Here is a 14,732-nt window from a genome sequence, read left to right as displayed (position 1 = left end):
ACTAAAGATCATCTTGGTAAGTTTGATTCTAAGGCACAAAAATGTTTCCTTGGATATTTTGAACGCTCTAAACGCTACAGAGTATACAATACTGAAACATTGGTTGTAGAAGAATCAATCAATATCAGATTTGATGATAAGCTTGGTCTTGAAAAGACAAAGCAGTTTGAGAATTTTGCAGATATAGATATTGATATATCAGAAGCTGTAGAACCAAGAAGCAAAGTTTCAGAAGCTGAAAATCTCAGAAGCAAAGAATCAGAAGATCAAGTTGCTGTATCTTTAGAGAATCTCAGAATTTTTGAAGAACCAACAGTCAGACGATCTTCTAGACTCATCTCAGCTCACTCAGAAGATGTGATTCTTGGAAAGAAAGATGATCCTATCAGAACTAGATCATTTCTAAAAAATGGTAGTCAGAATCAATGACCAGAATCAGAAGATGAAAAGCTCTATTCATCATCAGAAGCAAATGCAATACAACACAGCTGTCATCAAGTGTTTCTGATGGTGAACACGTGTTTGCACGGATGGTAAAAGCGTGAGTGAATCTGATGGGACGCCGCCCTAGGTAACTGTGTAAATCATTTCAATTACCACGTTCTCTCACCTAACGTCACTCATCATTTAATGCAGTTGATTTCATTTGATTCTGTAACTGTTCATTCTCATAATTTTATTGCATTCTTTTTCAAATCCGCCTCTATAAATATATTTCAAATCATAACGTTTATCTTTTTCGCTCCCATTCTCTCTCTCCTTGTGCATGCACTTTTGTAACCTCTTTGCTCTTTTCTCTAACCCTAAGCGCAAACCCAGAAATATTTCTTGCAATTTCAGTACTGTTTCAATGGCTGCCTCATCATCTCTCAACGCTGGTTCATCTGATCCTCTCCATTTTCAAGAAGAAGATCAGGAAATTGTTCAAGTTATCTCCTGCTCTATTTCCAAAAAGGAGTTGGAAGTTATCTGTGAACTTATGGTTGACTTTGATAGTCTTGAAGAACATGAGTTTCGTCTTAAAGAAGATATCATCTTTCAAGGATGGACTTCATTATTTGCTGAGTTCTGTGGACTGGTTTACCCAGATCTTGTAAAAGAATTTTGGGTGCATGCTGTTGTAGCTCCTAAATCTATTCTGTCCTTTGTTCATGGGAAGTTTGTGGTCGTTACTGAAAACATCCTGAGAATGATGTTTGATCTAAGAAACCCTGAGGGTGCTCATGAAATTGATTTAAGGGCTGATTGGGATGAAGTATTGGCTACTCTCTATAAAGATGTGAAGAAAACTGATCGTGTCAAGGGCATGAAGGATCTCTACAAAATCTGGACCAAGATTCTTCTGGGGTGTTTCTATCACAGGAAAGCAACCCATTCTGCAGATTTTGTCAACAATGAGCAGAAATACATTCTGTATTGCATTGCCACTCAGAAGAAGGTTGATGTTATCTACATAATCTTCAACCACATGTGGAATGCTGTGAGGGATTCCAGGAATGATTTCAGAAAGAAGAAGTGTACTATTATTCCTTTTGGAAGAATTATTACAAATCTTCTGGTTCATTCCAAGATTGTTGAGGACCTGGAAGCTCAAGGGACCATCAAAGATCTTGTTGTTGATACTGGAAGTTGCTTGAATGCTCTCACTTTGAGAAAGATGAGTATTATTGATGTTATCGTACAAACTCCTCAACCTCTTCCTGGAGCAAGAAGCAGAAGAGATCCTGTTCTTGCTGACTTTGAGTCCTTCTACAGAAGTGAGCTGCCAGAAGTCAGAACTATATATCTGAACTCACTCAAGGAAGAAGAAGGCAACGTTGCTCTTGCTAAAGGTGGTCGCAAGAGAGTTTCCACTTCCAGGCTTGCTGCTTCAGAAGATGTTTCAGAAGCTGCACCTGATGCTGTTGTCATGAAGGAAAGAAAGACAAAGCGAAAATTTGATCATCCTTCTGTTAACCAGGAGAAGGTAGTCCAAAGTGTAGCTGCTGCTACTGATGTTGTTGAGAAAGCTGCTCAAGAAGAAGTTGTTGCTGACGAAGTTCAGGTTGTTGTAGTTGAAAATAAAGACAGAGAAAAAGAGACTGCTGAGAAGAAGAAGAAGAAGAAGAGAAAAATGAAAAATAAGAATGTGGAAAGTGTAAAGGCTGTTGAAAAGAAGGAGACAAGAAAAAGAAAATTAATCATTAATAATTTGGATGAAGAAGAAGAAGCTCAAGAAGCTGTGAATCAGCAAGAAGAAATCATTCAAGGACCAACAACTCAAGAAGTTGAAGGTCAGAAGGCTGTTGATAGTGAGAAGGAGAAACTGGAATCTGCCAGAAGAAGAGAAATTTCTCTTGGGAAGGCAAAGATTATGGAAGAGCAGAAGAGTAAGAAGCAGAGAAAACTGAAGGTTGTGTTTGAGGCTATTCAGAAGGTGTCCAAAGGTATACATCTCTCTGAACCTGATTCTGTTCCTGCTTTACATTCAAAAGTTGCACCAATAAATGTTGCTCAAATCCCTGAACCAGTAAATCAACCAGAAAAAGCCCCATCAGAATCACCCATAAATATCCATGTTCTCACACCTCCTTCTTCTCCTGTAACCAAAACTCTTACTCCTCCTCATTCACCCATCACAAATGTTCCCATTCCTTCATCTCCACCCACAACCAACCTTGCTTCTGACCAGGCCCTTGAAAACCCTGTCTTTGATATACCACCTCTTCAAACTCTCTTTCCACCTCACACAAATATATCCATTTCTCAACCCCCACCTCATGCAAACTATGAACCCATTCCTTCCACCTCTCAAAATAATCCTTCTGTATCAGATATTCCAGATTCTGCATCACATGAGCAATTACTCCGTGACTGCAATTACACACCCAAGCCTCGTCCTGAAGCTGAGCTGGTAGTGTTAGATTCTGAGAATGAAGCAGAATCATCCTTCCGTTTGGATAGAGAGCCTCAACCCTATTCTGTCCCAAACCCAGATTCTCCCATAACCAAAATAAACTCTCGCCGAGCATACCCTATTGGCGTAATCTATGAAATGGTAAAGAGGAATATCAGAAGAGTCTTTGACACTCTCAAAATAGTTGAAAATGCTGGATTAAATGATCTTGCTATGCGAAAATTCTGGAGGATCTTCCGAAGAAAAGCAGATGCTTATTTTAAAGAACTTCAGGAAATTTGTGTAGAACGTGCTCCACGACCTTGTGGAATTCTGAGGAACTATGAAGACTTCTGGTTCAGTCGTCTTGGAGGGAGATTTTGCTTTGAAGAGAAGAAATTCATTGATGAACTTGTAGAAGCGTGAATTTCTGCGGAAATGGAAGCCAATCCTTGCAGGGATATTGTGGTCTGGAGACCTAGGTATCCAGTTCTGACTGGAGACTTCAAGTCCTTGTTTGACTTTCTGAGGGAAAATCCTTCTGAGGAAGACCCCAATCTGGTCATTCCAGAAGTTGTTGACCCGCCAGAAGTTGAAGGTCCTTTTGCCCCAAGGAATCTTGCTGCCATTCTTCAAGCTCTTGAGAATGGAGATTCTGATCTTCCTGCTCCTATGTATGAAGAAGATGCTGATATGGGAGAAGCTGATGCTGAAGATCATCTTGCTGAGTCTATTCCTGTTGAAAAAAATCAAGATGATGATCTTACAATGGAAGCTGCAGTTCAGAATGCTGTCCCTCTGAACAGAAGTTGTGAAGCTTCTTCTGGTGAACCCTCTCTTCTGGTGAAGACTCTAGAGGTTATTCAGAAGAACCAAGCTGAGCTAGCTTCTCGTATGAACAAGCAAGAGGACACCAATGCTGAGTTCCGCTCTTTCATGGAGAGGCAGACTGAGAGCAATGCTGGGACTCATGACATGCTGCCCAGGATTATGTCCAAGCTAGGGTCGTCTTAGTCCTTTTGTGTCTTAGTAGTTTCTCTTTGTTTCTTGCACCTGTCTTCTATGCATCTCCCTTGTACTTTCTGATAATTCTCCTTTGCTATCAATGAAAATTATCTTCTTTTCTCTCATAATTGTTTTGTTTTTTTCATCTGAATCTTTTGTGTTTTTGATGTTATGACAAAAAGGGGGAGAAAATGTGATAAATGATCTGATTTATATTATCAGTTGTTGGGAGAAAGTCTCCACATTTCTAACAAGAAATTGCAAGTTCTGTGTCTTTGAGTGTTTTGCAGGAAGTGAAGATCTTCTTAAAAGCTCAACATGAGAAGCAAAGACATGGGGAAAAGCAATTCTGTATGGAATCAAGCTCATGGAAATTGAAGCAAGCTGAGTGCTGTGAAGCTTCAAGATCAGAAGCAAGAAGGAAGAATGTTATGATATTCTGATGATAGAATATGCTCTAACTCATTCTTATTCCTTATATGTTCTGATGCATGTTTTAGTCCTAAATATGCTCTGAAACATTATTGTTTATGCTCTGATACATATTATATGTTCTGATACATATTTTATGTTCTGATTCATTCATGCTCCGACTTTTGTCGTATAGCTTGTTTTGTAACATTTCAGAATGTAGAGATGCTCTGATGATGCTCTGGTACATTCAACAATGTTCTGATACAATCTAGCATGAAGTGATTCAAGAAGAAATTCAAGTTCTGAAGCTGTCTTATGGAAGCAAGAATCAGAAGCTATGAATGTTCTGAAGATTTAAGCATATGTGATCGTCTCAACTGAAATGGAAAATACTCAGGGAAGTCCTTTATTTATAAATTACTTCCAGTATTTATTTCAGGGGGAGATTATTTATCTCAGGGGGAGATTGTTAATCTCAGGGGGAGACATATTCACACACTATGTTTATATGCTTATGCTATAGCTGTGTAATTGTCTTTAGCCGTCTGATATTCTGATTGCAAATTCATATCATTTATATATGTTTTTGTCATCATCAAAAAGGGGGAGATTGTTAGAACAAGATTTGTTCTGATCAATATTCTTAGTTTTGATGATAACAATGTATATGAATTTTGTATGAGATAATGTGGTACTCTAATACTATGCAATTTTCATTTTAGGAATTATATAAAGAGTATGCACAAAATCAGCGCAAGAAGCACTGACTCAGAAGGTTCAGCATGCAACATCAGAACATGGTCTGGCAAGACATCAGAAGATGGTCAAGCAGAATCAGAACATGGTCTATGGAAGCATCAGAAGGACTTGAGATCAGAAGCAGAAGCACTGAAGTTCTCATGGTATCACGCTCAGAAGCACTTCAAGGTCAGAAGACAAGAAGATGCTCTGCACCAAGCTGTTTGACTCTGATGATATTCAAACGTTGTTTACACAAACATCAGATCAGAAGCAAGTACTAGCTGGCAGGCTACGCTGACTGACAAAAGGAACGTTGAAAGCTATTAAAGGCAACGTCAGTAGACACAGCGAAAGCAAGGCTCGAGGTAGTTGACAAAAGAGTGAAACATTAAATGCAATGCTGTACGGAATACGCAAAGCATTAAATGCTCCCAACGGTCATCTTCTCAAACGCCTAGAAATATGAAGTTCTGATGAGAAGCAAGGTTACAAACTTTGAACATAACACTCGATTCAAAAACGCTGAAACACTGTTCAATTCAAAAGCTCTCAAACTTCATCTTCAACCTCACTACATTGCTGTTGTAATATATTAGTGAGATTAAACTTAAACTTAAGAGAAAATCACAGTTGTGATGATAGCTTTATTAGAAGCATTGTAACTCTTAGAATTTGTTTACATTAAGTTGTAAGAACTAGAGTGATCAGGTTGTTGATCAGAATACTCTAGAAAGTCTTAGAGGGTATCTAAGCAGATTGTTCCTAGAGTGATCAGGTTGTGATCAGTATACTCTAGAAGACTTAGAAGTTGTCTAAGTGGAAAACCATTGTAATCTCGTGTGATTAGTGGATTAAATCCTCAAGTTAGGTAAATCACTCCAAGGGGGTGGACTGGAGTAGTTTAGTTAACAACGAACCAGGATAAAAATCATTGTGCAAATTGTTTTTATCTTACAAGTTTTAAAGCTACACTTATTCAAACACCCCCTTTATAAGTGTTTTTCTATCCTTCATGGATGAGTCTGATGTTGAGATTTATATTGAAGAACTCACCAGCGAAGAACTAGCTACTGGATACTCTGAGATCTGTGTACTAAATGGAGAATTGAGCAAGAAATTAATGATATATGAAAATGCTTATGCCCTGTTACAAGAAGAAAGATTAAAACTCATGATGAACATTGTTGATCTAGAGGGAAAGGTGATCAGACACGAAGAAGGGAAAAAAGGTAAAACAAAAGGCTCAACACACTCCTATTTCAGCCAAAAGGTGCTATCAATGTGGTAAGTTAGGTCACCTGAGGTTCTCTTACCCTGAAACTCAGGCATCTTCCAATAGAAATACCCCTCAACAGGAAAACCTGACTAAAGAGAATCCATCACAACAAAAGCCATGGGTGAATGCTAATCACTCAAGCCATGACATACATGAAGAGGAGGCTGTAAAGAAAGCAGGAAACTCTAGAAAAGAGAAATCCAAGCGAAACAAACATCACAAAAAGGATAGGGGCTTTTCGATTACAAACAAGAACAAAACAGTCATGAAGGATATTGTAGAAGGAAGTGAGTTGACGCACTCAGCAGATCATGTCAATGTCAACACAGATGTCTTAACATCAAAATTTAATGAGAACTCAATTGTGCAAATTGAGACAAACAAAGCATCCAGGATTGATGAATTTTCTTCAATAAATATTCAAAGAATCATTCAAAGGGAAATCACTGCTCCAAACACTATCCCAAGGAAGGTATCCATCGACAGTCAGGATCCCCTGAGAAATAAGACACTAGAGATAGACCAAGCCTCAAGATTCTGGATGGAAAAAGCACTAGACTCACATCCACACTTGAAAGATCAAGAAAGCAAGGAGAGCAGGATTCTTGTAATCACAACTGAAGATGCTAAGCTGATTACAGGTATGATTCCTATAAATCTGTTGAGCTAGTTTAAATCAAGTTGGACACACCTTGGTGTATCCCACCAGAATATAGAGTGGAATGTCATAACTATGCCTTGCTACATCAAAATCAAGGTGGAGGACAAATGGAACCTCGTGCAAAGGTCAACTGCTGATCTAGATATTTCCAACAAGCTAGATATCCAGGAGGACCTTCAGCTAACATCCCACCACAATAGCCCTAGTGTAATTACAAAGTGCAATTTTCCCTCAGAAACAGGTTTAGAGCTAACTCACATTATTGAGATGCCTCAACAATCTTGGTTCATTTCACTTAAAACAATACCTTGTCCCCACATACATACAGAAGTGACTAACCCTGTCAGAACCCTGAATGATGCAAGTATGCGAATGGTACATATGATGCATATTAAAGACGATCCTAACAAGAGTGACGAGAATGCTTCTAATAAAATCAATGACATCTTCAAAAATGCTCTTGATGCTACACAGTTTGAGAACTTGCGGTGCAAGTTGGGACTCTGCATCCTTGAAGAACCATAGAGTCAACAAAAAAAAACAGGTGGAGAAGACATTTCTGTTGGCTTTGGCAACTTTTTGTGGCCAAACAGGGGGAGAAGTAATACATGTCACCCCAGAACAACAAGAATGGTGGTTGTGTGTGATCAACAATACTAATTTGCTTATTTTTGTGTTGATCTATTTGTGCTTGTGCTACTCTTGTGCCTGTTTGTCTGGTTTGTCTAAGCACTGTGTGCATACTGGTGATGTATGCTGTCTATTGTGTATTAGCTTGTTTTTATTGTGTTTTGGTTATCTTGTGTCCGCTGCAAGTATTTGGTATGGTGTGAAAGGTTGTTTTAGCCAAAAATTTGCCAGAGGGGGAGATTGTAGGTTTTTCATGTTGGCTGCATTAATGGTAAAACATACCTGGTTGATATTGTATTATGCAGGTTGCATATGTGTGAAGCTAATACAGGTTTTGTAGTGAATGTCATGATCGATGTCTTGACTGAAGGATAGAAAAACACTTAGAAAGGGGGGGGGGTTTGAATAAGTGTAGCTTTAAAAACTTGACAGATAAAAATAAATTGCACAGTTATTTTTATCCTGGTTCGTTGTTAACTAAACTACTCCAGTCCACCCCCGCAGAGATGATTTACCTCAACTGAGGATTTAATCCACTAATCGCACGGATTACAATGGTTTTCCACTTAGTCAGCAACTAAGTCTTCCAGAGTCTTCTGATCACACACTGATCACTCCAGGAACACTGCTTAGATACCCTCTAAGACTTTTCTAGAGTCTACTGATCCACACGATCACTCTAGTTACAATCTGCTTAGTTCACTCCTAAGACTTCCTAGAGTATTCTGATCCTCACGATCACTCTAGTTCCTTACAACTTAATGTAATCAATCTAAGAGTATTACAATTGCTTCTTAAAAGCGATAATCACAACTGTGATATTTCTCTTAATCGTTTAAGCTTAATCTCACTAATATATTACAAAAGCAATGTAGTGAGCTTTGATGAAGATGAAGATTCTGAGTTTAGATTTGAACAGCGTTTCAGCAAGTTTGATATAAGTTGTTTTGGTGCAGAATCGTTAACCTTGCTTCTCATCAGAACTTCATATTTATAGGCGTTGGAGAAGATGACCGTTGAGTGCATTTAATGCTTTGCGTGTTCCGTACAGCATCGCATTTAATGTTATACGCTTTTGTCAACTACCTCGAGCCTTGTTCACGCTGTGTCTACTGACGTAGCCTTTAGTAGCTTTTAACGTTCCTTTTGTCAGTCAGCGTAGCTTGCCACTTGTACTTTCTTCTGATCTGATGTTTGTGAATACAACGTTTGAATATCATCAGAGTCAAACAGCTTGGTGCATAGCATCTTCTGATCTTCTGACCTTGAAGTGCTTCTGAGCGTGATACCATCAGAACTTCAGTGCTTCTGTTCTCTTGTTCTTCTGATGCTTCCATAGACCCATGTTCTGATTCTGCTTCGACCATCTTCTGATGTCTTGCCAGACCATGTTCTGATGTTGCATGCTGAACCCTTTGAGACAAAGCTTCTGAGCGCTGAATTATGCGTACTCTTTATATATTTCCTGAAAGGGAAATTGCATTGGATTAGAGTACCATATAATCTTAAGCAAAATTCATATTATTGTTATCATCAAAACTAAGATAATTGATCAGAACAAATCTTGTTCTAACAATCTCCCCCTTTTTGATGATGACAAAAACATATATAAATGATATGAATTTGCGATCAGAAAGAACAGATGGCAAAAGACAAATTACACAGCTATAGCATAAGCATATGAATATGTCTCCCCCTGAGATTAACAATCTCCCCCTGAGATAAATAATCTCCCCCTGAAATAAATACTCGAAGAACTTTAATAAAAGACTTCCCTGATTATTTCGGTAGAGACGATCATATAAGCTTTTGTCTTCAGAGAATTCATAGCTTATGACTTCTGCTTCCATAGGACAGCTTCAGAACTAGAATTTCCTTAGATCCCTAGAACACTCACAGCTTCTGATTCCTGCTTCCATCTAGGACAGCTTCAGAACTTGAATTTCTTTGATCTTCTGAACATTCACAGCTTCTGATTTCTGCTTCCATTCAGGACAGCTTCAGAACTTGAATTTCTTGATCTTCTGAACATTCACAGCTTCTGATTTCTGCTTCCATTCAGGACAGCTTCAGAACTTGAGTTTTCTGGATCTTTAGAACATTCACAGCTTTGAATTTCTGCTTCCATCGGATAGCTTCAGAGCTTGAATTTCTACCAACATCACTTCATGCTAGATTTGTATCAGAACATTGTTGAATGTACCAGAGCATCATCAGAGCATCTCTACATCCTGAAATGTTACAGAACAAAAACTAAATGACAAAAGTCAGCATGAACGAGTCAGAACATAAAATGTAACTTCTAACACATTATATGTATCAGAGCTATAACATTATATGTATCAGAGCCATATAGGCTAAAATAATGTATCAGAGCAAATAGAATTTTGTCAGATCAAAATAGACAAAATATGGATCAAATTCTATTATCAGTGCTTCTGATTCATTCTTCTTTCTTGCTTCTGATCTCTGAAGCTTGACAGCACTCGGCTTGCTTCAGTTTCCATGGTTTTGCTTCTGTGTTTGCTTTGAAGATTCTCTTCACTTCTTTATACCTGCAAAACACTTAAACCATATAGAACTTGCAGTTCTTGTTAGTAAATGCAACTGATTAAATCAAATCATTTATCATTTATCTTTCTCCCCCTTTTTGTCATAACATCAAAAAGAATATTTCAAAAGATTCAGATGCATAAAACGACAGATAAAATCACTGGAATGTAAAAGCAAAGGAAACTTTTCATTGATAATCAAAAGATATTACAAAAGGTTCCTATGTTTAACAAGATGAGAAACATTCCTAGCAAATACATAAAAAATCATCCCAAGAGGAAATGACTACAAAAATTAAAAACAGCACCCTAGCAGGACACGCTCGGTGTCAACCCATCAAGAATCCCTGTGGACTCTTGTCTTCCAGACTTGAACCTCCACTGTAGGAGAGATCCAAGCGACCAAAGAGGAAGAGAGGGACAGTTCACAGACAGAGAGCTAATGTTGCAAACGGGGCTTTCCCTTAACATAGAAGTTAAGAATATCATTCTTAACCTCTTCCCATAACTCAAGAAAGTCTTCTGTCTTTGGGTGAAAGTTGATAACAACATCAAAGAAGAGGTCTGACTTGAGAGGTATCAGGAGAGCCATCCCGAGATATGCAGAGATCTGTCGCCTTTGAGTCATAGATCTTCAACAGGCTTAGGGTGAACGCTAGGTTTAAGCTCGGATTTTTTTTTTTTTAAAAAATTGTTTGAACAGGAGACGAAAACGGAAGAGAGAGAGAGAAAAACTAGATGAGGAATGCAAAGAGATAGAGAAAGATGAGAGGGAAAGAGAAGAGTTTGAAGAGTATTTAAAAGAAAATAAAATGAAACGAATGAAGAATAGCATTTAATGTTACGTGACGTGAGGAGAGATAATAAAGACAAATGAGGTGACTAGCACAGTTACCTATGGTCGGCGTCCCTTCAACTGCACGCACGTTTATCCATGAATAGTAACGACAGGTTTACCATCCCGAGATAAAACGTAACAGCTGTCTTGCTTTAAAAGAGGTTCTGAATCAACTTAGACAATGAAACGTTAGTAATAACCGAATCATAATTTCTAAAAGATTTCAATCAGAACTTCTGATATAAAAAAAATAATCCATTTTCATTTCAGAAGATACTCATACATGAGAACTTCTCATCTTCTCATTCTGGGCATAAATCCATACTGATGTTCTTCAGAATGAACTTAAACCTATCTTCAGCCAGGGGTTTTGTAAATATATCAGCCCATTGATGGTCTGTATCAACAAAGTTTAAAGATATAACACCCTTCTGAACATAGTCCCTTATGAAATGATGTTTAATCTCAATATGTTTAGCTTTTGAATGAAGAATAGGATTCTTAGATAAACATATAGCAGAAGTATTATCACAGAATATAGGAATGTTACTCTCAAATATCTGATAATCTTCTAACTGACTCTTCATCCAGAGCATCTGTGTACTACAACCAGCAGCAGCGACATATTCTGCTTCTGTTGTTGATAGAGCAATAGTTGCTTGCTTCTTGCTATACCAAGAGATCAAATGACTTCCAAGAAATTGGCAACTTCCTGAAGTACTTTTTCTTTCAATTCTGTCTCCAGCATAGTCAGCATCGCAGAATCCTACTAAGTTGTATTCTTTAGATTTTCTGTAAACTAAGCCAACATTAGTAGTACCTTTCAGATACCTTAGAATTCTCTTAACAGCAGTTAAATGAGATTCTCTAGGATCTGATTGGAATCTAGCACACAAACAAACACTGAACAGAATGTCAGGTCTAGAAGCAGTCAGATATAGAAGAGATCCAATCATACCTCTGTATAACTTCTGATCTACCTTCTTACTTACCTCATCCTTACCTAGGATGCATGTTGGATGCATAGGAGTTTTGGCTTCTTTGCAGTCTAGAAGATTAAACTTCTTCAGAAGTTCCTTCACATACTTGGTTTGATGAACATACGTTCCTTCTGATGTTTGATTTATTTGTATTCCAAGGAAGTACTTGAGTTCTCCCATCATGCTCATTTCAAACTCAGCCTGCATAGACTCAGCAAACTCCTTTCCAAGTGTAGCATTAGATGTTCCAAAAATAATATCATCTACATATATTTGACAAATTAAAATATCCCTTTTAAAGGTTTTACAAAAGAGAGTAGTGTCCACTTTTCCTCTAGTGAAACCATTATCCAGAAGGAAAGAACTTAAGCGTTCATACCAAGCTCTGGGAGCCTGTTTCAATCCATACAATGATTTCTTAAGTTTAAAAACATGATTAGGAGACATAGAGTCTTCAAAACCAGGAGGTTGATGGACATAAACTTCTTCATCTATATAACCATTTAAGAAGGCACTCTTAACATCCATCTGATAAAGAGTGATGTTATGTTGAGTGGCAAATGAAATTAATAGACGAATAGATTCTAACCTGGCCACTGGTGCAAAGGTTTCTGTATAATCAATCCCTTCTTGCTGACTATACCCCTGAGCCACCAGTCTGGCTTTGTTCCTTACCACTTCACCTTTCTCACTGAGCTTGTTTCTGAAGACCCATTTTGTACCAATTATATTGAATCCATCTGGTCTAGGAACAAGATCCCAAACATCATTCCTTGTAAACTGATTCAGTTCTTCTTGCATAGCAATTATCCAGTCTGGATCTTCTAGAGCATGATCAACAGAAGTTGGCTCGATCAAAGAAACAAGACCTAATTGACAGTCTGCATTGTTCTTAAGGAATGCTCTTGTTCTGATTGGATCATCCTTCTTTCCAAGAATGACATCTTCCGAATGACCAGAGATGAGTCTGGATGATCTTCTGACAGTTGGTTCTTCAGAAATGCTTAGATCCTCCAGAGAAGCTGATACTTGATCTTCAGATTCTTTGCTTCTGAGAAGCTCTGCTTCTGATGCGTTGCTTCTTGGCTCAACAACTTCTGATATATCAATATCACAATCTGCAAAATTATCAAACTGCTTTGGTTTTTCAGAACCAAGCTTATCATCAAACCTGATATTGATTGATTCTTCTACAATCAATGTTTCAGTATTGTATACTCTGTAGCCTTTTGAGCGTTCAGAATATCCAAGAAGGAAACATTTTTGTGCTTTGGAATCAAACTTACCAAGATGATCTTTAGTGTTCAGAATAAAGCATACACATCCAAAAGGATGGAAATATGAAATGTTGGGCTTTCTATTCTTCCACAATTCATAAGGAGTCTTATTTAGAATAGGTCTGATAGAGATTCTATTCTGAATATAGCATGCAGTGTTTATTGCTTCTGCCCAGAAATGCTTAGCCATATTGGTTTCATTGATCATGGTTCTGGCCATTTCTTGCAGAGTCCTATTCTTTCGTTCTACAACCCCATTTTGCTGTGGAGTTCTAGGACAAGAGAAATCATGGGCAATACCATTTTCTTTGAAGAATTCTTCAAAGGATCTGTTCTCAAATTCACCACCATGATCACTTCTGACCTTTATGATTTTACACTCTTTTTCAGATTGAATCTGAATGCAGAAATCAAAGAACACTGAATGAGTCTCATCCTTATGTTTCAAGAATTCTACCCATGTCCAGCGGCTATAATCATCTACGATGACTAATCCATATTTCTTCCCTCTGACAGATGCTGTTTTGACTGGGCCAAACAGATCAATGTGCAAGAGTTCTAATGGCCTTGAGGTAGAAACAACATTCTTGGACTTGAATGCAGGTTTGGAGAACTTGCCCTTCTGACATGCTTCACAAAGAGCATCTGATTTGAATTTCAGATTAGGGAGTCCTCTGACCAGATTCAGTTTGTTAATCTGAGAAATCTTTCTCAAACTAGCATGACCTAATCTTCTGTGCCAGACCCACTGCTCTTCAGAAACAGACATAAGACAAGTCACCTTCTGACTCATAAGATCTTGCAGATCTGTCTTATAAATGTTGTTCTTCCTCTTGCCTGTAAATAGGATTGAGCCATCCTTCTGATTTACAGCCTTGCAAGACTCTTGATTAAAGATTATATCATAACCATTGTCACTCAATTGACTGATAGATAAGAGGTTATGTGTTAATCCTTCTACAAGAAGTACATTAGAAATGGAAGGAGAGTTACCAGACTTTATAGTTCCAGAGCCAATTATCTTGCCCTTCTGATCTCCTCCAAACTTGACTTCTCCTCCAGACTTAAGCACCAGGTCTTGGAACATAGACCTTCTTCCTGTCATGTGTCGTGAGCATCCAGAGTCCAGGTACCATGACATGTTGTGCTTTGTCCTTTTTGCAGTCAAGGATATCTGCAATAGGAATAATCTTATCCTTAGGTACCCACATTTTCTTGGGTCCTTTCTTGTTAGATTTTCTCAAGTTCTGATTGAACTTGGGTTTAACATTGTAAGCAATAGGAGGAACAGCATGATAATTTTTAATGTGAGTTTCATGATATTTCCTAGGTTGTGTCACATGCTTTTTGGTGTGTGTTATGTGAAAGCTTTGAGCATGTGAAGTGTGCCTAATATCATGGGAGTGGCCATACTTGAACTGATCATACAATGGCTTGTATGTGATTTTCATTTCATCAACAGGTTCAAGTTTGTATGGGGTTT

Source organism: Vicia villosa, linkage group LG5 (assembly GCF_029867415.1).
Source record: "Vicia villosa cultivar HV-30 ecotype Madison, WI linkage group LG5, Vvil1.0, whole genome shotgun sequence".
Lineage (NCBI taxonomy): Eukaryota > Viridiplantae > Streptophyta > Magnoliopsida > Fabales > Fabaceae > Vicia > Vicia villosa.
Note: the sequence above shows the minus strand (reverse complement) of the source record.